General features: G+C 47.9%; 1 protein-coding gene across 7 annotated transcripts in view; it reads left to right on the forward strand.

The window, feature by feature from the left end:
- Nucleotides 1-14,051: 14,051 nt before the first annotated feature.
- Nucleotides 14,052-22,232, forward strand: part of LOC144509098 (carnitine O-palmitoyltransferase 1, liver isoform-like) — a 304,253-nt gene continuing 296,072 nt past the window's right edge. For 6 of the 7 annotated variants that reach the window (XR_013500394.1, XR_013500395.1, XR_013500396.1 and 3 more), the window contains exon 1: nucleotides 14,052-14,151. The gene's annotated coding sequence lies outside the window, so the exon portion shown is untranslated. The remainder of the gene's footprint in view (nucleotides 14,152-22,232) is intronic. The other variant, XM_078237449.1, reaches the window with a different exon arrangement.

Genomic DNA, 22,232 nt, shown 5'->3' on the forward strand with positions numbered 1-22,232 from the left:
AAGCTCTCAGACCACAGCACTAGTCAGCAGAGCAAGAGACCAGGCAACACTCAGCAGCTGGACAAGTACCAGGATTGGCGATTGAGAAGTGAGTGCTATTATTACACAGCCAGTTAACGCAGAGGGTGGAATTAACATGATGTTTCACAGTCGGATATCCAAGCCCACTGAAGTTGCTGGCGCTTTGAACAGCGCGCTGCTTTGTCCAGCCTCCACTGTGGTGGAGCCGTAACATTCTGCTCAGAGTGTCTGCAGTCCCGGCAAATTGTGTTTCCTTCATTTCAAACAAGTACCTGTGCGTCATAGTGAACATCGAGGGGTACAGGTTCATAGCTCCTTGAAAGTGGACTCACAGGTGGACAGGGTGGCGAAGAAGACATTCAGCGTGCTTGGTTTCATCGGTCAGAACATTGAATACAGGAGTTGGGGCGTCTTGTTGAAGTTGTACAAGACATTGGTGAGGCCACAATTGGAATAAAGAACAAAGAACAAAGAACAATACAGCACAGGAACAGGCCCTTCGGCCCTCCAAGCCCGTGCCGCTCCCTGGTCCAAACTAGACCATTCTTTTGTATCCCTCCATTCCCACTCCGTTCATATGGCTATCTAGATAAGTCTTAAACGTTCCCAGTGTGTCCGCCTCCACCACCTTGCCTGGCAGCGCATTCCAGGCCCCCACCACCCTCTGTGTAAAATATGTCCTTCTGATATTGATGCACATCAATTTAGACACGAGGCTCGAGGCTTCAGTAAATGAAGGCTTTTATTTACTATTAATGAAGCTATCAGAACTTATGTACACTATCCCAGACTGAGGGGTCCCGGCCAGAGCAGGGACTCTTATACCTCTCCCAGGAGGCGGAGCCCGACTGGGATGTGCCACAACAGTAACAAACACAGGTGTAACAACCCCACCCTAACCCAACAGCAACAATAGCACAATCCAACAGTAACATATGTACATCCTTGTAGTACTGGCCAGCCCCTGGCTCAGTACTATCCAGTGGGAACCAACGATGGTTCACCACAGATATCTGTGGGAATGCTGTGTACAGTTCATGTCACCCTATTATAGAAAGGATACTATTAAACTAGAAAAAGTGCAGAAAAGATTTACTCGGATGTTATCGGGACTTGGTGGTTTGAGTTATACTTCTCTGGAGTATAGGAGACTTAGGGGTGATCTTATAGAGGGGCGTAGATCAGCTAGATAGTCAATATCTTTTCCCAAAGGTAGGGGAGTCTAAAACTAGGGGGCATAGATTTAAAGTGAGAGGGAGAGATACAAAAGGATCCAGAGGGGCAATTTTGTTCACACAGAGGGTGGTGAGTGTCTGGAACGAGCTGCCAGAGGCAGTAATAGAGGCGGGTACAATTTTGTCTTTTAAAAAGCGCTTTGACAGTTACATGGGTAAGATGGGTATAGAGAGATATGGACCAAACGCGGGCAATTGGGATTAGTTTAGGGGTTAAAAAAAGGGGTGGCATGGAAAAGTTGGGCCGAAGGGGCTGTTTCCATGCTGTAAATCTCTATGACAATACATTTGAGAGAACTCTGCTCTGGCAAGTAATTCCATCAGTCGGGGGGGGGGGGGGGGGGGGGGGGGGGGGGGGGGGGGGGCGGTGTGGGGGGAGGGGTGGTGTGAAGGAATAAGGTTGACATTGTCGTTCCCTGAAGGTGACAATTGCCACTGGACTACACCAGTCAATAATCAGTGTTCTGTTTAATATGTGGCTCAGTTGGTAGCTCTCTCGCCTCTGAGACACAAGGTTCTTGGTTCAATTCCCACTCCATGATTTTGCGTGTAAACATCAAGCAAGGTTGGCCTGACTGAGGGAGTGCTGCACTGCCTGAGGTGTAACGTGTCCCACATGAGGTACATTGAGGGCCCCTCTGCCTGCTCTGGTGGATATGAAAGATCAATGCCACTATTTTGAAGGAAAACAGTGCAATCTTAGCTGATATTTATCCCTCAGTCTACATTCCAAAAACATTTTTCTGGGCATTATCACATTGCTGCTTCTGGGGGCTTGCTGTGCGCCGATTGGTTGCTGTGCTTTCTACATTGCAACAGTGACTACACGATAAAAAGAACCTCGTTGGCTTTGGGACATTGGATGCTTACGATAAAGTGCTATATCAATGCAAAACATTCCAGTTGGCTCTCCTACATAATGAGTGCCAGCGCATTATTCATGTTTGAGTGCATCACAGCCTTCTCTTGACGACATCTCGTGTCCGATATTTTCTTAATTTCCCCATCCCTGTGGGACTAGTTGTCCCCATCAAGTTCCATCAGCGCAGGTACAGCCGAGGTTTGATAAATAGTGAAAATCTCTCACTGTCCCCATCAAACACAGTAAGAGTTTTAACAACACCAGGTTAAAGTCCAACAGATTTATTTGGTAGCAAATGCCATTAGCTTTCAGAGCGCTGCTCCTTCGTCAGATGGAGTGGATATCTGTCGAAGGAGCAGCGCTCCGAAAGCTAATGGCATTTGCTACCAAATAAACCTGTTGGACTTTAACCTGGTGTTGTTAAAACGCTTACTGTATTTACCCCAGTCCAACGCCGGCATCTCCACATCATGCCCATCAAACACTCCCAGGACCAGTACAGCACGGGGTTAGATACAGAGTAAAGCTCCCTCTACACTGTCCCCATCAAACATTCTCAGGACTGGTACAGCATGGGGTTAGATACAGAGTAAAGCTCCCCCTACACTGTCCCCATCAAACACTTCCAGGACAGGTAAGCACGGGGTTACATACAGAGTAAAGCTCCCTCTACACTGTCCCCATCAAACATTCTCAGGACTGGTACAGCATGGGGTTAGATACAGAGTAATGCTCCCCCTACACTGTCCCCATCAAACACTCCCAGGACAGGTACAACACGGGGTAAGATACAGAGTAAAGCACCCTCTACACTGTCCCTATCAAACACTCCCAGGACAGGTACAGCACGGGTTTAGATACAGAGTAAAGCTCCCTCTACACTGTCCCCATCAAACACTCCCAGAACAGGTACAGCACGGGGTTAGATATAGAGTAAAGCTCCCTCTACACTGTCCCCATCAAACACTCCCAGGACAGGTACAGCACGGGGTTAGATACAGAGTGAAGCTCCCTCTCCACTGTCCCCATCAAACACTCCCAGGACAGGTACAGCACGGAGTTAGATACAGAGTAAAGCTCCCTCTACACTGTCCCCATCAAACACTCCCAGGACAGGTACAGCACGGGGTTAGATACAGAATAAAGCTCCCTCTACACTGTCCCCATCAAACACTCCCAGGACAGGTACAGTACGGGGTTAGATACAGAGTAAAGCTCCCTCTACACTGTCCCCATCAAACACTTCCAGGACAGGTACAGCACGGGGTTAGATACAGAGTAAAGCTCCCTCTACACTGTCCCCATCAAACACTCCCAGGACAGGTACAGCACGGAGTTAGATACAGAGTAAAGCTCCCTCTACACTGTCCCCATCAAACACTCCCAGGACAGGTACAGCACGGGGTTAGATACAGAGTGAAGCTCCCTCTCCACTGTCACCCCTCTTGAATGGCCTCCTACACCGTGGTGCAGTGGTCAGTTAGCTCACCCTCCCTACAGTTCTTTTCCTCATCCACACAGGCAGCAAGTATCTCATACCTGTTGGACAAGGTCAAGAACTGAGTCTCCTCCATTTCTGAATTTTGGATCCATCTACCTGCCCCATTTGCAGTCACATCCTGCTGTCCCTGACAACTCACCGAATTGGAGATATTTAATCTAAGGGGGTGTGACCGCCTCCTGAAACAAAGTGCCCAGGTAACTCTCCTCCCTCCCGGATGTGCCGCAGCGTCTGAAGCTCAGGCTCCAGCTCAGCAACTCTGAGCCGCAGTTTCTCGGGCTGCCAGCTGTAAGCGTGGTCACGGCAGTTTGTAATGGAATTAAGATGCGGCAGCAGAGGTTTGGAGAGGCTAGAATCTGGGGAAGCAGCCAGGCGTCATTGGAATTGTGACCAGGATTGGGGAATGTACAGTTCACTTTGCCACTTACCCCACAGGCTGCAGCATTGGTGCAAATGTTTCATTTATTCACCAGAGTGGCCAATTATTTACCTTCACTACTGTTAGACCCAGAATTAAAGAGCCTCTCTTGGGTTTCTTTCAATAAACTCAGAGAGTTGATTTATTATAGACTTCCTACAGTGCAGAAGGAGGCCATTTGGCCCATTGAGTCTGCACCGACCACAATCCCACCGAGGCCCTATTCCCATGTCCCCACATAGTTTACCCTTGAATCCCCCTCATCTAAACATCTTGGGACACTTACTTAGCATGGCCAATCCACCTAACGTGCACATCTTGGCACTGTGGGAGGAAACCGGAGCACCGGGAGGAAACCCACGCAGACACGGGGAGAACGTGCAGACTCCGCACTGACAGTGACCCAAGCCGGGAATCGAACTGAGGTCCCTGGCGCTGTGAAGCAGCAGTGCTAACCACTGTGCCACCGTGCCGCCCAATAATGAAACTTCTGGCATGAACAAGTTGCAAGGATTGGTTGACACACAATTCATAATTTGGAGGTGTAAATATCTATCCCTTCTAAAATATCCACGCACACACAAGCACACACACCTCTCTGCAGAGATGGACGGAACAGTGGCACAATGGTTAGCACTGCTGCCTCACAGCGCCAGGGACCAGGTTCGACTCCTGGCTTCGGTCACTGTCTGTGTGGAGTTTGCACGTTCTCCCCGTATCTGCGTGGGTTTCCTCCGGGTGCTCCGGTTTCCTCCCATATTCTGGAAGATGTGCTGGTTAGGGTGCATTGACCCGAACAGGAGCCGTTGTGTGTCGACGAGGGGAATTTCACAGTAACTTCATTGCGGTGTTAATGTAAGCCTTACTTCTGACTAATAAATAAAATAAACTTTTGGACAGTGGAAGATAAACTTATTTTTTTTAAAAAAGATAATGTTTGCAGGGTTTTACTGCCTTCAATCTGCAGTTGTGCTGAGACTGTGGGTAGGGCAAAGTTATGGAGCTGGAAATAGACAGTCTTAGTGACGGTGTGAATATGAGATTGGAATCTCATATCAGGATCAAATAAAATACCGAGATTGCAAACAGGCTGGTTTAGCCTGTTGTCACGGTGAGGGATGGAATGGGTCGCTGGGGATACGTAATGGCAGCAAAGCGCACTTTGATTAATTTTGTAATGTGTGAAATTTCAGATCGGGAGACCGTGGTGGTGATGTTAGTGACCATCGTGATGTTTTATTTTCTCACGGGGGTTCTTGGTGAATGGCAGGAGCTGGCGGGCGTGGACAGGTGAGAAATCGCTACACCGAGTATTTTAGATGAGGGTTTTCACCAAACGACTTGCAAATGTGGAGAGCCTTCAGTGCATTAAAAACATCCTGGGACTTAGTCGCAGTTCCAGCCAGTAGCGGTTCTGGCCACTGCATCGCTATCCTTCCCAGGGCGGACTGAATTCACGCTCATTGCGAATTAGTGCTCAAGAGAGTGTTCAGTGTCAGCGGGATTTTGAGAGTCGGCAGTAGCACGTGCTGCGCTGAATCTCGGGATGAGGAGATTTTCTTGTTTTCAAAGCCCTCCATGGCCTTGCCTCCCCTCATCTCTTTAATATCCTCCAGTCCCACAACCCTCAGAGATACGTGACTCATCTAATTCAGGTCTTGTGTGCAGCCCTGATATTAATTTCTGATATTAATTACAGCGCAGAGTCGCTGAGCAGAAACTGATAGCCAAGTTCCGCACACATGAGGACGGCCTAAACCAGGATGTTGGATTTATGTCACATTATCAGTAACTCCCACAGCTTGCCTCCTTGGCTTGCAGAATTTCACTGGCTGTTCTGTCTGGAGACAATACACATCTCTTTAACCTGTGTTGAATGCTCCCTCCACCCACATTGTCTGTACATTTAAGACCTGGCTGGCTGTAGAGATTTGCATTCTAATCAGTATTCTGTAATTTGATTTCTGTGTCTGTTTGCACTGTTTGAGAACAGATAAGCACTCCATCTGACGAAGGGGCAGCGCTCCGAAAGCTTATGGTATTTGCTACCAAATAAACCTGTTGGACTTTAACCTGGTGTTGTGAGACTTCTTACTGTGCTTACCCCAGTCCAACGCCGGCATCTCCACATCATTAATTTCTCCACCATTGGTGATAGTGCCTTCAGTTGCCTGGGCTCTAAGCTCAGGGAATCCCTCCCTAAACCTTCCTGCCCTGGTTTCCTCCTTTAAGACGTTCCATCAAACGCTTTAACCAAGGTTTGGTCATAGAATCATGGAATACAGTGCCCATTCGGCCCATTGAGGCTGCACTGACTCTCTGACAGAATATCTTACCCAGGCCCTCTCCCACGCCCTATCACCATAACCCCACACATTTACTATGGCCAATCCCCCTAACCTGCACATCTTTGGACACTAAGGGGCAATTTAGCATGGCCAATCCACTTAACCTGCAAATCTCTGGACACTAAGGGGCAATTTAGCATCGCCATTCCCCCTAACCTGCACACATTTGGATACTAAAGGTTAATTTAGCATGGCCAATCCACCTAATCTACACATCTTTGGATACTAAGGGTTAATTTAGCATGGCCAATCCATCTAACCTGCATACCTTTGGACTGTGGGAGGAAACCGGAACATCCGGAGGAAACCCACGCAAACACGGGGAGAACGTGCAAACTCCACACAGTGACCCAAACCGGGAATCGAACCCGGGTCCCTGGCGCTGTGAGGTAGCAGTGCTAACCACTGTGCCACCGTGCCGCCTGACCTAATAGCTCCTCATGTGGCATATTTTGTTTTATAAGATGCCCCTGGGAAGCGCCTCTGTTTCATTATGTTAAAGGTGCTATATAAATGTAAGTTTTGTTGAGCTTCTCTGAGTGGAGGCCTGTGACTAGTGGTGTGCCGCAGGGATCGGTGTTGGGTCCATTGTTGTTTGTCATCTATATCAATGATCTGGATGATAATGTGGTCAATTGGATCAGCAAGTTTGCTGATGATACAAAGATTGGAGGTGTAGTGGACAGTGAGGAAGGTTTTCAAAGCTTGCAGAGGGATTTGGACCAACTAGGAAAATGGGCTGAAAAATGGCAAATGGAATTTAACGCAGACAAGTGTGAGATATTGCACTTTGGAAGGACAAATCAAAGTAGTACGTACAGGGTAAATGGTAGGACTCTGAAGAGTGCAGTTGAACAGAGAGATCTGGGAATACAGGTACAGAATTCCCTAAAAGTGACGTCACAGGTGGATAGGGTCGTAAAGAGTGCATTTGGTACATTGGCCTTTATAAATCGGAGTATCGAGTATAAAAGTTGGAGTGTTATGGTAAGGTTATATAAGGCATTGGTGAGGCCGAATTTGGAGTATTGTGTACAGTTTTGGTCACCTAGTTACAGGAAGGATGTAAATAAGATTGAAAGAGTGCAGAGAAGGTTCACAAGGATGTTGCCGGGACTTGAGAAGCTGAGTTACAGAGAGAGATTGAATAGGTTGGGACTTTATTCCCTGGAGCGTAGAAGATTGAGGGGAGTTTTGATAGAGGCGTATAAGATTTTGATGGGTATAGATAGAGTGAATGCAAGCAGGCTTTTTCCGCTGAGGCTAGGGGAGAAAAAAACCAGAGGGCATGGGTTAAGGGTGAAAGGAGAAAAGTTTAAAGGGAATATTAAGGGGGGCTTCTTCACGCAGAGAGTGGTGGGAGTGTGGAATGAGCTGCCGGATAAAGTGGTAAATGCGGGGTCACTTTTAACTTTTAAGAAAAACTTGGACGGGTTCATGGATGAGAGGGGTGTGGAGGGATATGGTCCAAATGCAGGTCAGTGGGACTAGGCATAAAATGGTTCGGCACAGACAAGAAGGGCCAAAAGGCCTGTTTCTGAGCTGTAATTTTCTATGGTTCTATGGTTCTATGGAGTCGGATGGGCAGTTTTAATTTTCCCTCTTCTGTGTTCTATCTCTCCGCAGGAATCCGTCTTCCTTTCCCGATCTCCTGTCATTCCTTCAAAAGCTGGAAAGAACCGATATGGAGGTGATGAACAGAGAGGTAAAGAATGTCCCAAAATCCCCCATGTCCGCATCCGACTCTGCTGGAGATTCCCACTGCTGTTAAAGCAGTGGATGCCGAGGGAAGCATCACTGACAGGTATTCAGTGGGTGTTAATATGCAGGGAAGCTGCGCAGTATAACTCCTCTCTTGGCTCAGTGGGTATCGGTTCAGTGTTGATAGAAGAGCAAGAGGGAATACTCGATCCGCTGGCCCGCCCACGCGGCCCTCTGCCCTTTGATTTGATTTGATCTGATTTATTATTGTCACATGTATTAACATACAGTGAAAAGTATTGTTTCTTGCGCACTATACAGACAAAGCATACCGTTCATAAAGAAGGAAACGAGAGAGTGCAGAATGTAGTGTTACAGTCATAGCTAGGGCGTAGAGAAAGATCAACTTAATGCAAGGTCGGTCGATTCAAAAGTCTGATAGCAGCAGAGAAGAAGCTGTTCTTGAGTCGGTTGGTGCGTGACCTCAGACTTTTGTATCTTTTTCCTGACAGAAGAAGGTGAAAGAGAGAATGTCCGGGGTGCGTGGGGTCCTTAATTATGCTGGCTGCTTTGCTGAGGCACCGGGAAGTGTAGACAGAGTCAATGGATGGGAGGCTGGTTTGTGTGATGGATTGGGCTACATTTCCGATCTTTTGTAGTTTCTTGCGATCTTGCGCAGAGCAGGAGCCATACCAAGCTGTGATACAACCAGAAAGGATGCTTTCTGTGGTGCATCTGTAAATGTTGGTGAGAGCTGACATGCCAAATTTCCACTTCGCTAGTGCGTTACCCCGTCTGTAAAGTTTCTTTTTTATTCATTTGGGGGACTGGGTGTCGCCAGCATTCATTGCCATTCCTAGTTGCCCGAGGGCAATTGAGAGTCAACCACATTGCTGTGGCACTGGAGTCACATGTAGGCCAGACCAGGCAAGGACAGCAGATTTCTTTCCCTAAAGGACATTAGTGACCCAGATGGGTTTTTCCGACAATCGACAATGGTTTCACGGTCATCAGTAGATTCTTAACTCCAGATAGAGCCATTGCGAATACAGCACAGAAACAGGCCCTTCGGCCCAATTCGTCCATACTGACCAGGTTTTCTAATCTAAATGAGTTCCATTTGCCTGCATTTGGCCCATATCCGTCTAAACCTTTCCCATCCGTGTACCTGTCCAAATGTCTTTTAAATGTTATCATTGTACCCGCCTCTACCACCCCTAAGCCTCCTACACTCCAGTGCAAAAGTCCCAACCTATCCAGCCTCTCATAATTCAAATGTGACCTCACCAATGTCTTGTACAGCTGCAACATAACATCCCCACTTGATCGTATGGAACTTGACTATTGATGAAAAGAGACAGGTTGCTGAAGTTTTTTATCTTGCACTCATCAGGACAACTGCAATAATGCCAAATTTCAATCACAACAATTTATACAAAGAAGAATAGGATGATGTTTGGTTTGACTCTGATTGGCTAAACAGTTGCCATGGAGAAGGCATTGGGGAAATATAGGCTCCCTGAGCCCCAAGTAATTAAAAAAACGCTGCAATGCTTGGATATACTCCTTTTGTTTGCAAATGAATTCATACACATGGATCTTTTTCATGAAACAAAGGAGTATTGATCCATAAATCAACAGCCTTTCCTGCTGTAGTATAGATTCTGGTGATTGTTTGAAATTTGGCATTCTTGACTTTGTCCTGATGAGGTCAAGATGAAATCCTTCCAGAAGATGTCTCACATCATCATCTTCAAAGGAAGAAAATTGGGTGAGCGGATAACAGGTCACATTTACACTGCACCTTTAATTGAGTAAAACACTCCAAAGAGCTTCACAGGAACAAATATCTGACGATAGTTTGACAACGAGTTCCACAAAGAGAGATCAGGGTCCGAGGGCACAGCCCCAGCGTGAAGGAACAGCCTTTTAGAACCGAGATGAGGAGGAATTTATGCGGAGTCTGCACATTCTCCCTGTGTCTGCGTAGGTTTCCTCCAGGTTCCTCCCACAGTCCAAAAGAAGTGCTGGTTAGGTACATTGGCCATGCTAAATTCTCCCTCAGCATACCCAAACAGGCACTGGAGTGTGGCGACTAGGGGATTTTCACAGTAACTTCATTGCAGTGTTAATGTAAGCCTGCCTGTGACACTGATAAATAGAATTTGAAGCCTCCAAGTCGCCACACTCCAGCGCCGGTTCAGATACACTGAAGAAGAATTTAGCCAATGCACCTAACCAGCACTTCTTTTGGACTGTGGGAGGAAAGCAGAGCACGCGGAGGAGGCCCATGCAGACATGGGGAGAATGTACAGATTCTGCACAGTGATCCAAGCTGGGAATCGAACCCAGGTCCGCTGGCGCTATAAGGCAGCAGGGCTAACCACTGTGCCACCTGTATTTAAGACAGAGATAGATAGGTTCTTGATTAGTAAGGGGATCAGTTTTCTCAAACAAGTGCGTGCTGATGAGCATCTTAAAGTAAGAAAGAGAGGTGGGGGCCTTGTGGGAATTAAAGATCTTCTGAGGTCTTGATCAGTTAATTGGATGGCTCTTTCTAGTACAGAGGCACAGTGTGCTAAATGTAGGAAGATTATGTGATCAGTCACTGACAGAATGTTTTCTTTGTTTGGGTTTTAATTCCAGCACCATGCAAAGTGGCCAGGACGAGGATCAACCCCAGTCCAGAGGACGGTCGACAGTGCCCAAGTGTACTGGGACCGTCTGCACCGTTCTTGAACTGACCAATCGCTTAAACAAGGACGGCGGCAGAGAAGGATTTGATGAGTCGCCCTCCGGGAATACTATCTCAATGGCTACGGAAAGAGGCGACGCAGAAGTGTGCTTTCCCTCCTGGGCGGTTCCACCAGGCTCCACGGGGGATGGAGGGACAGGGGAGCAGTGAGGGACAGAGGACAAACTACACACACTCCCTCTCCCCACGACCCACCTCCCCTCACCAGCTTTTAACTTCCACCCAGCCTGTGCCACACGGAACAGGACACGTCATGACAGTTCACACAATGCAGCGCCTACCAGAAACTCATTGTGGGCAGCTGAGATAAGATTTAACATTGAAGATGCAATCAAATGCTTGTTTAGTTTCCTGTAAAACCCTGCTCTCCCCTTGCCTAGGGAGAAAAGGCAGGGAGCTTGAAAGGAAGAAACAAATGGGCACAGTGGTTAGCACTGCTGTCTCAGAGCGCCAGGAACCTGGGTTCGATTCCCCGCTTGGGTCACTGTCTGTGCGGAGTCTGAACATTCTCCCTGGGTGGGATTTTATGGCCTCGACCGTCCCAAAACCTTAAAATCCCACCCGAGATCAACGGACCTTTCTATTGTCCGCCACGGGAATCATAGATCATGAAATCCCTACAGTGGAGAAGGAGGCCATTTGGCCCATCGAGTCTGGCACTGACCATATACCCACCCAGGCCCTATTCCTGTAACACCACATATTTACCCTGCTAATCCCCCTGACACTAAGGGGCAATTTAGCATGGCCAACCCAACTAACCTACGTATCTTTGGACTGTGGGAGGAAACCAGAGCACCCGGAGGAAACCCACGCAGGCACGGGAAGAACATGCAAACTCCACACAATGAACCAAGCTGGGAGTCGAACCCAGTCCCTGGCGCTGTGAGGCAGCAGTGCTGTGCACACCGTGGGTTTCCTCCGGGTGCTCAGGTTTCCTCCCACAGTCCGAAAGACGCGCTGGTTAGGTGCGTTGGCTATGCTAAATTCTCCCTCAGTGTACCCGAACAGGCGACTCGGGGATTTTCACAGTAACTTCATTGCAGTGTGAACTCATTTCCAAACTCCGTGGCCTGGGCCTCGGCGACTGGATCCTGAACTTCCTAACTCACAGACCACAATCAGTAAGGATAGGCAACAACACCTCCTCCACGACCATCCTCAACACCGGTGCCCCACAAGGCTGTGTTCTCAGCCCCCTACTATACTCCTTATACACCTATGACCGTGTGGCCAAATTCCCCTCCAACTCGATTTTCAAGTTTGCTGACGACACCACCGTTGTGGGTCGGATCTCAAACAGTAATGAGACAGAGTACAGGAATGAGATAGAGAATCTGGTGAACTGGTGCGGCAGCAATAATCTCTCCCTCAATGTCACCAAAACGAAGGAGATTATCATAGACGTCAGGAAGCGTAGTGGAGAACATGTTCTCCATGCCCCTGTCTACATCAATGAGGATGAAGTAGAAAGGGTTGAGAGCTTCAAGTTTTTAGATGTTTAAAGCGCGGATGGATGGATTCCTGAGCGGTAAGGGAATTAAGGGTTATGGGGATCAGGCGGGTAAGTGGTACTGATCCACGTCAGATCAGCCATGATCTTATTGAATGGCGGGGCAGGCTAGATGGCCTACTCCTGCTCCTATTTCTTATGTTCTTATGTTCTTATGTCCAGATCACCAACAACCTGTCCTGGTCCCCCCATGCCAACACATGTCAAGAAAGCCTACCAACGCCTCTCCTTTCTCAGAAGAGTAAGGAAATTTGGCATGTCAGCTACAACTCTCACCAACTTTTACAGATGCACCTTAGAAAGCATTCTTTCTGGTTGTATCACACCTTGGTATGGCTCCTGCACTGCCCAAGACCACAAGGAACCTCAAATGGTCCTGAATGTAGCCCAATCCATCATGCTAATCTCCCATCCATTGACTCCGTCTACACTTCCCGCTGCCTCGGCAAAGCAGCCAGCATAATTAAGGACCCCATGCACCGCGGACATTCTCTTTTCCACCTTCTTCCTTTGGGAAAAGATACAAAAGTCTGAGGTCACATACCAACCGACTCAAGAACAGCTTCTTCCCTGCTGCTGTCAGACTTTTGAACGGACCTACTTTGCATTAAGTTGATCTTTCTCTACACCCTAGCTATGTCTGTAACACTACATTCTGCACCCTCTTGTTTCCTTCTCTATGAATGGTGTGCTCTGTCTGTAGCATGCAAGAAACAATACTTTTCACTGCATGCTGATACAGGTTGTGGAGATGCCGGCGTTGCACTGGCGTAAACACAGTAAGAAGTCTCACAATACCAGGTTAAAGTCCAACAGGTTTATTTGGTAGCAAAAGCAAAAGCTTTCGGAGCGCTAAGCGTCAGGTAAGTGGGAGTTCAGTTCAATGGTTGGAATGCGAGTCTTTACAGGTAATCAAGCCTTAAAGGTACAGACAATGTGAGCGGAGAGAGGGTTAATGGATGGGAGGCTGGCTTGCGTGATGGATTGGGCTACATTCACGACCTTTTGTAGTTCCTTGCAGTCTTGGGCAGAGCAGGAGCCATACCAAGCTGTGATACAATCGCAGGTTAAAGAGATGTGTCTCCAGCTGGGACAGTTAGTGAGATTTTGCAAGCCCAGGCAAGTCGTGGGGGTTACAGATAGTGCGACATAAACCCAAGATCCCGGTTGAGGCTGTCCTCATATGTGCGAAACTTGGCTATCAGTCTCTGCTCAGCAACTCTGCAGTGTCGTGAAGGAGAATGCATTCCAACCATTGTCTTTATGTGCCCTGTTTGTGAACTGAACTCCCACTCACCTGATGAAGGGGCAGCTTTTGCTACCAAATAAACCTGTTGGGCTTTAACCTGGTGCTGTGAGACTTCTTACTGTGTTTACCCCAGTCCAAAGCCGGCATCTCCACATGCTGATACCTGTGACAGTAACAAATCACACATCAGCCTACTTTGTGACACTGATGAATGAACTTTAACTGTTGTGTTAGGCATGGAGAGAGACTGCACACAAACAGTGACCCAAGCCGGGAATCGAACCCGGCTCCCTCGCCACTGTGAAGCAGCAGCGTTAACACACTGCGCCACCGCGCCGCTTCATGCCCCGCCCCCCTCTCTCCTTCACTCTATCTCCCTGCCTCTGCCCCGCCCTGGGGAGGGTCACGTGCCGCCTCTCCGTAGTGTCACTGGCTCTCGGGCCCGCCCACTGACGTCAGGCGCGGGTCAGCTGACGGTTTGGCGCGAGCCGGCCAGGCGGGTGGAGCGCGAGCGGCGGCGGCGGAGGGAGCGGCGCCCCGGGGGTGGGGTGAGTGAGAGCGGGGGCAGGAGGGAGGCTGCTGTCTCTGTGTGAGAGAGAGCAGAGAGGGGGAGGGGAGGGGAGCCAAAGGCTAATGTGGGGGGGGGCTTCAATATTAGGGCGGGGCTAACGTGGGAGGAGCCTCAGGAATAGGGGGAGGGGCCAAACTGGTGGGACCCTTTCGTGGGGAAGGTCAAAGAGGAAGGGGCCTCAGTGATGGGGGTTCAAAGAGGGCGGGGCCTCAATGATGGGGCTCAAAGAGGGAGGGGCCTCAGTGATGGGGCTCAAAGAGGGAGGGGCCTCAGTGATGGGGTCAAAGAGGGAGGGGCCTCAGTAATGGGGTCAGAGAGGGGAGGCCTCAGTAATGGGGTCAGAGAGGGAGGGGCCTCAGTAATGGGGTCAAAGAGGGAGGTGCCTCAGTGACGGGGACAAAGGGAGGGGCCTCAGTGATGGGGGTCAAAGAGGGAGGGGCCTCAGTGAAGGGGGTTAAAGAGGGAGGGGCCTCAGTAATGGTGTCAAAGAGGGAGGGGCCTCAATAATGGGGCTCGAAGAGGGAGAGATATCAAAGTGGAAGGGGCGTCATAAGGGTCAAAGAGGGAGATACCTCAGTGATGGAGGTCAATGAGGGAGGGGCCTCAGTGATATGGGTCAAAGATGGCGGGGCCTCATAATGGGGATCAAAGAAGGAGGGGCCTCAGTAATGAGGGTCAAAGGGGGGGCACAATGATGGGGGTCATAATAGGAGGGGCCTCAGTATTGAGGGGTCCAAGAGGGAGACGCCTCAGTGTTGGGATTCAAAGAGGGAGGGGCCTCATAATGGGGGGTCAAAGAGGGAGGGGCTCTGATGGTGGGGAGTGGCCACTCAGTGAGGATCTGCTGTTGTGAGGAGAGGAACCAGAAGGGGAGGGACTCCAGTGAGTGGGTGGATCCAGAGGGGGATGGGCTTCACTGACGGAGGAGGGGCTGGGGATTGAGGGAGGAGCTTGAATGCATCTGCTGAAAGTGAGGTGCAAGGGCCCCAGTGAGGAGAGGCATCGTTTTGAGAGGGTGCCTAAGAGAAGGGGAGAATCAAATGATGGCAGAACCTCTGTGAGAGGGTGGGTGCAGTGAGGGGCCTGGGAGGTGGAGGGACCACCTTGGCAGGTGTCGCTGAGAGAGGGGAATGACAGAGAAAGACGGATGTGGCTTCATTGAGTCGAGGGACCTCATCAAGAGGAAGTGACTGAGAGAAGAACTGTCCTCAGAGTTTAGGTCTCAGTGAGTGGAAGGGGTCAGGAGGAGTAATGGAAGTGGGGGGCAACTTAGTTAGCATCTGAGAGAAAGGAGGGGGATTGAGGGAAGGTCTCTTAGTGGGCAGGTGACATAATGAGGATGGGTAATGCCACCAGGTGAGAGAAGGGGTTGCTGATGGAGGGATTGAGCCTCTGTGAGAGCAGTAGTTATAGTGATGATGTGGTCAGTAATGGATCATGGAGTGAGGGAGGATGACAGTGAGGGAGAGGTGTTGGCGACCAGTCATGGAGTGAGAAATCATACAAATCATACAAACCCTACAGTGCAGAAGGAGGCCATTCGGCCCATCGAGTCTGCACCGACCACAATCCCACCCAGGCCCTACCCTCACATATTTACCCACTGATCCCTCTAACCTACGCATCCCAGGACTCTAAGGGGCAATTTCTTTTTTTAACCTGGCCAATCAACCTAACCCGCACATCTTTGGACTGTGGGAGGAAACCGGAGCACCCGTAGGAAACCCACGCAGACACGAGGAGAATGTGCAAACTCCACACAGACAGTGACCCGAGCCGGGAATCGAACCCGGGACCCTGGAGCTGTGAAGCAGCAGTGCTAACCACTGTGCTACCGTGCCGCCGAGAAGGTGTGGGTGGGGCGGTGATAGAGTGAAGAAGTCTTGCACAGACTATCCACTGACTAAAAGAAGACTTCACGGGGAAATTAATCAGACAGGGAGAGGAGGTCAGAGAATCATGTGTCATCATGGGGAATTAGGTCATGGACAAAGCGAAATAAGAACATAAGAAATAGGAGCAGGAGTAGGCCATCTAGCCCCTCGAGCCTGCCCCGCCATTCAATAAGATCATGGCTGATCTGACGTGGATCAGTACCACTTACCCGCCTGATCCCCATAACCCTTACCGATCAGGAATCCATCCATCCGCGCTTTAAACATATTCAGCGAGGTAGCCTCCACCACCTCAGTGGGCAGAGAATTCCAGAGATTCACCACCCTCTGGGAGAAGAGGTTCCTCCTCAACTCTGTCTTAAACCGACCCCCCTTTATTTTGAGGCTGTGTCCTCTAGTTTTAACTTCCTTACTAAGTGGAAAGAATCTCTCCGCCTCCACCCTATCCAGCCCCCGCATTATCTTATAAGTCTCCATCAGATCCCCCCTCATCCTTCTAAACTCCAACGAGTACAAACCCAATCTCCTCAGCCTCTCCTCATAATCCAAACCCCTCATCTCCGGTATCAACCTGGTGAACCTTCTCTGCACTCCCTCCAATGCCAATATATCCTTCCTCATATAAGGGGACCAATACTGCACACAGTATTCCAGCTGCGGCCTCACCAATGCCCTGTACAGGTGCATCAAGACATCCCTGCTTTTATATTCTATCCCCCTCGCAATATAGGCCAACATCCCATTTGCCTTCTTGATCACCTGTTGTACCTGCAGACTGGGCTTTTGCGTCTCATGCACAAGGACCCCCAGGTCCCTTTGCACGGTAGCATGTTTTAATTTGTTTCCATTGAGATAGTAATCCCATTTGTTATTATTTCCTCCAAAGTGTATAACCTCGCATTTATCAACGTTATACTCCATTTGCCATATCCTCGCCCACTCACTCAGCCTGTCCAAATCTCTCTGCAGATGGATCACAGATGGAGAGAAATCAATGGAGAATATTAGTTAGTCAAAGACAAATCAGAGAGAAATAAGAAAGAGGGATTATGAAGGGGAGGGTGTCAGATTGAAGAGGATTGATGTAGCAACGACACAAGATCATGGTTCTTGAGCAAACCAATCCAGGAGCAACAACGTGTCATTGAGAGCTTCACAGGGATAGTAAGATGAGGGGGACAAGTCACAAAGAGTTGTGATGGAAGGGATGGGTCATAGACTTAGAGAAATGGCAGGGGAGGAGCGTTGAGTGTTGGGTCACAGAGGAGTGACAGAGGATGTGAGTCATAGACTGAAAGCGAGGTGACTGGGCAGACGCGTCACAAACTGAGGGACAGGAGGCTGTGCCATCAATGAGGGAGGTGGAGGTTAGAGTGGAAAGGGCTTTGGAGTAACAAGAAACGGGCGGATAAATGGAAGAGAAAGCTTACAGGTGCATTTTAAACATTTGTAAATATTTTGAAGCCCTTTACCCAAAGAGTGGTTAGAAAATGGACTTTGCTACCCTTGGGACTATCAGAGGCGAATAACATAGATTCATTTCATGGAAGCTGGTTAGGTGCAAGAGCGAGAAGTGGATAGAAAGATATGTTGATGGGGTGAGATACAGAAGTGTCGAAGAAGGCGTGTGAAGAATCAGCTGAATATTTGTGCACTGTAAACACTGTGTATAGCTGAATATCATTTTTTGTCACTTATGAGAGATGACAATTTGAGAAGCCCAATGTTATTCTAGGTTTCTAATGATGTGAATTTTTTATAAGTTGTCTGCTTGAAATGTGAAAGTATGATGCAATATGACTTTGTCCTTCTAAATTGGGACTGTGTTATCAGTGAATATTTTTACCTGCACGTTGTAACTGATGACGATAGCGCTCCTTTCTTCTTTTCTGGCGCAGTTACCACGAGAATGGCAGTTTTAGACAGACTCAAATGGAAATTGAGTATTTACATCCCTTGGCCAATAATGGCAAGCTGTGGGTGGAGACTTGAAGGGAAAAGTTACTTGAAACTAAACTTAAAACAAATAAAAGGGAACGTCACAATAGGAGGATATAAATTCTGAAAGACATTTATGATAATCGATGATGATTTCATGGTCCCTATTACTGAGGCTACCTTGATGTTCCTGTTCGGAACCCCTGTCTCCACAGCATTAGCCTGGGCCTCTGGACCAATGACATTATCACTATGCCACCACCTCCCCAAGCAGTTGTGACTGGCATTGCAATTCATTACACTTTATTAAAATATTGATTAATGGGTAGAGGAAGAATTGCCAATCAGGCAGATAAGCCGATATTTGAGGTATCCAGACTTCATGTGCAGTGGACAATGGGGAACCTGTGGATGTGGTGTATCTGGATTTCCAGAAGACATTTGACAAAGTGCCGCACCAAAGACTGCTACATAAGATAAAGATGCACAGTGTTGCGGGTGATGTATTAGCGTGGATAGAGGATTGGTTAACTAACAGAAAGCAAAGAGTAGGGGTAAATGGGTGTTTTTCTGGTTGGCGATCAGTCACTAGTGGTGTGCCTCAGATCAGTGTTGGGACCGCAATTGTTTACGATTTACATAGATGATTTGGAGTTGGGGACTAAGTGTAGTGTGTCAAAATTCGCAGATGACACTAAGATGGGTGGAAGAGCAAAGTGTGTAGAGGACACTGAAAATCTGCAAAGGGATATAGATAGTCTAAGTGAGTGGGCGAGGGTCTGGCAGATGAAGTACAATGTTGGTAAATGTGAGGTCATCCATTTTGGTAGGAATAACAGCAAAATGGATTATTATTTAAATGGTAAAAAATTGCAGCATGCTGCTATGCAGAGGGACCTGGGTGTCCTTGTGCAGGAATCTCAAGGAATTGGTTTGTAGGTGCAGCAGGTAATTAAGAAGGCAAATAGAACTTTGTCCTTCATTGCTAGAGGGATGGGGTTTAAAAACAGCGAGATTATGTTGCAGCTGTATAAGGTGCTGGTGAGGCCACACCTGGAGTACTGTGTACAGTTTTGGTCTCCTTACTTGAGAAAGGATATACTGGCACTGGAGGAGGTGCAGAGGAGATTCACTAGGTTGATTCCGGAGTTGAGAGGGTTGGCTTATGAGGAGAGATTGAGTAGACTGGGGCTACACTCATTGGAATTCAGAAGAATGAGGGGAGATCTTATAGAAACATATAAGATTATGAAGGGAATAGATAAGATAGAAGCAGGGAAGTTGTTTCCACTGGCGGGTGAAACTAGAACTAGGGGGCATAGCCTCAAAATAAGGGGGAGCAGATTTAGGACTGAGTTGAGGAGGAACTTCTTCACACAAAGGGTTGTGAATCTGTGGAATTCCCTGCCCAGTGAAGCAGTTGAGGCTACCTCATTGAATGTTTTTAAGGCAAGGGTAGATACATTTTTGAACAGTAAAGGAATTAAGGGTGAGCGGGCGGGTAAGTGGAGCTGAGTCCACAAAAAGATCTTATTGAATGGCGGAGCAGACTCGAGGGGCCAGATGGCCTACCCCTGCTCCTAGTTCTTATGTTCAGTAATTCTTGATTTCCAATATTACGGTTTTGTAAGGAATTAAGGCATTTCGGGATTAAAAAGAACGTATATTTTTATCACTGCATTTAACAGAAAGACAGATTGTTTTTATATAGTACAATCTCAGGACACCCCAAACGCTTTATAGGCAATTAAGGACTTTTAAATTGGAGCCACTGTTAAGCATAATTCTGGGGAATTAACTGTGTGTAATATTCAATCCTCCCCTAAGTTGCTGGGTACCTCACCTATTTGTAGCAGCTTTTGATTTGATTTATTATTGTCACGTGTATTAGCATAGAGTGAAAAGTATTGTTTCTTGCACACTATACAGACAAAACGTACCATTCATAGAGAAGGAAACGAGAGAGTGCAAAAGGTAGTGTTACAGTCATAGCTAGGGTATAGAGAAAATCAACTTAATGCGAGGTAGGTCCATTCAAAAGTCTGACGGCAGCAGGGAAGAAGCTATTCTTGAATCGGTCAGTACGTGACCTCAGACTTTTGTATCTTTTTCCCGACGGAAGAAGGTGGAAGAGAGAATGTTCGGGGTGCGTGTGTGGTCCTTGATTATGCTGGCTGCTTTGCCGAGGCAGCAGGCATTCAGAGTCAATGGATGGGAGGCTGGTTTGCGTGATGGATTGGGCTACATCCACGACCTTTTGTAGTGCTTGCAGTCTGAGGCAGAGCAGGAACCATATCAAGCTGTGATACAACCAGAAAGAATGCTTTCTATGGTGCATCTGTAAAAGTTGGAGAGAGTCGGAGCTGACATGCCAAATTTCCTTAGTCTTCTGAGAAAGTACAGGGAAAATCAGTGGAAATCCCATCATGATAGAATGGGTGTGTCTCAGCACGTTCAGCAGTGACAGGAATTAGGGATGGACACAGTGTTGGCTTCAAATGGGCAAGTATTCAGTTCATTATTTATGTGACAGGAGCTCTTGTAGTACTGTGGGGAGAGATCCGGATCTCTGAGCCAGAACTCTGATTTTGAGTCCCGCCACCAGGGCTTGGAAGGAGCATTCATAATGTGGCTCGGTCATCAACTTGTAAATCCTCCTGAAACGCAAGAGGGCTGAGAGAGGGGGAGTTTCCTGGTCAGTCATCTGTAGAAGACAGTAGCCTTCCACTGAAGTACCTTGTCAAGCATAATCATGGCCCAGCTTAGAAGTTTGTGATCAACAAAGCCCTTTCAGGGCATGGTACCTCAAGAGAGAGAACGAAAGAGAGATCTATGCGAGCAAGGTGAGGAGAGGGGACATGAAATTACTTGTAGTTTGTATGTGAGAGACTGCTTCCAGGTAGTGGTAAGAGGAAAGCTGAAAGGTTGCAATCATACAAAGCTAATAGCATTTTCGCCATTTCCTTATTACCCTCTTTTGTAGATTGTCATAAACCTGTGACAACCAATGTTAAACATTATTTCCTCCTCCACTTCACTGGCAGCTTTGGCCAGTCAGTGGAAACTGCCCCTGTCTGAAGTGTGTGGAAGCCTCGACCACTTGGTTAAGGCAGGATTAATTTAGAGTGAGTTGACATGGAAAATTAGCCTCTGGTCGACATTGGAGTTCACAGTGACTTGGAGGAGAAGCAGACAAAGAAAGGAAAGGTGATAGTGAGATAAATGAACGCTTGCGTAACTTGAAGATAATTGAATTTATCAAGTTGTATCAGAGATATTGCAGATAACCAAGGACCTAAAGTGTGATTTCCGATGGATCCGGAATCATAAAGACAACAGGAGACCATTTGGTCTATCATGCTTATTCAAGTGTTTACCCAATTTTCTTCTGAAAGTTGCTATTTTGATCTGTATCCTCTCCCTCCTGATCCTCCTGCTACTAGAAACAATGCCCCCTTATTTACTCTATTCAAACCCTTCATCATGGGTGGCACAGTGGTTAGCACTGCTGCCTCACAGCGCCTGGGACTCGGGTTCGATTCCCGGCTTGGGTCACTGTCTGTTTGGAGTTTGCACGTTCTCCCCGTGTCTGCGTGGGTTTCCTCCGGGTGCTCCAGTTTCCTCCCGCAATCTGAAAGACGTGCTGGTTAGGCGCTTTGACCCGAACAGGCACCAGAGTGTGGCGACTGAAGGAATTTCACAGTAACTTTATTGCAGTGTTAATGTAAGCCTGACTTGTGGCTAATAAATAAAAAAATAATAATTTTGAACATCTCACCTAAACCTTCTCATAATCATCTTTGCTCTCAGAAGAACAATCCCTGCTTTTCTGCCTCTCCACCTAACTGCAATCCCTCATTTCTGGAATCATTCGAGTACATCCCTTTTGTATTCTCTCGATAGCCTTGATATTCTTCTTAAAATGTCGCATTCAGAATTTGATCGCAGTACTCCAGGTGAGACCTATCCAGAGATTTATAAAGGTATGGCATTTTTCAAATGCTTTTTCACGTTGTGGCATCAACAAAGACAAGGATCTTGCATATCTTTTTAAATAACTCGCTCAGCTTGTCCTGCCACCTGCAAAGATTTGTATATGTGAACCCCAGGCTTCTCCGTTCCTACACTCACTTTAGGACAAAGAACAGTACAGCACAGGAACAGGCCCTTCGGCCCTCCAAGCCTGCGCCGATCACGTTTACCTATCTAGACCAACAGCTAATAT

Source organism: Mustelus asterias, chromosome 21, assembly GCF_964213995.1.
Source record: "Mustelus asterias chromosome 21, sMusAst1.hap1.1, whole genome shotgun sequence".
NCBI classification, from domain to species: Eukaryota; Metazoa; Chordata; class Chondrichthyes; order Carcharhiniformes; family Triakidae; genus Mustelus; species Mustelus asterias.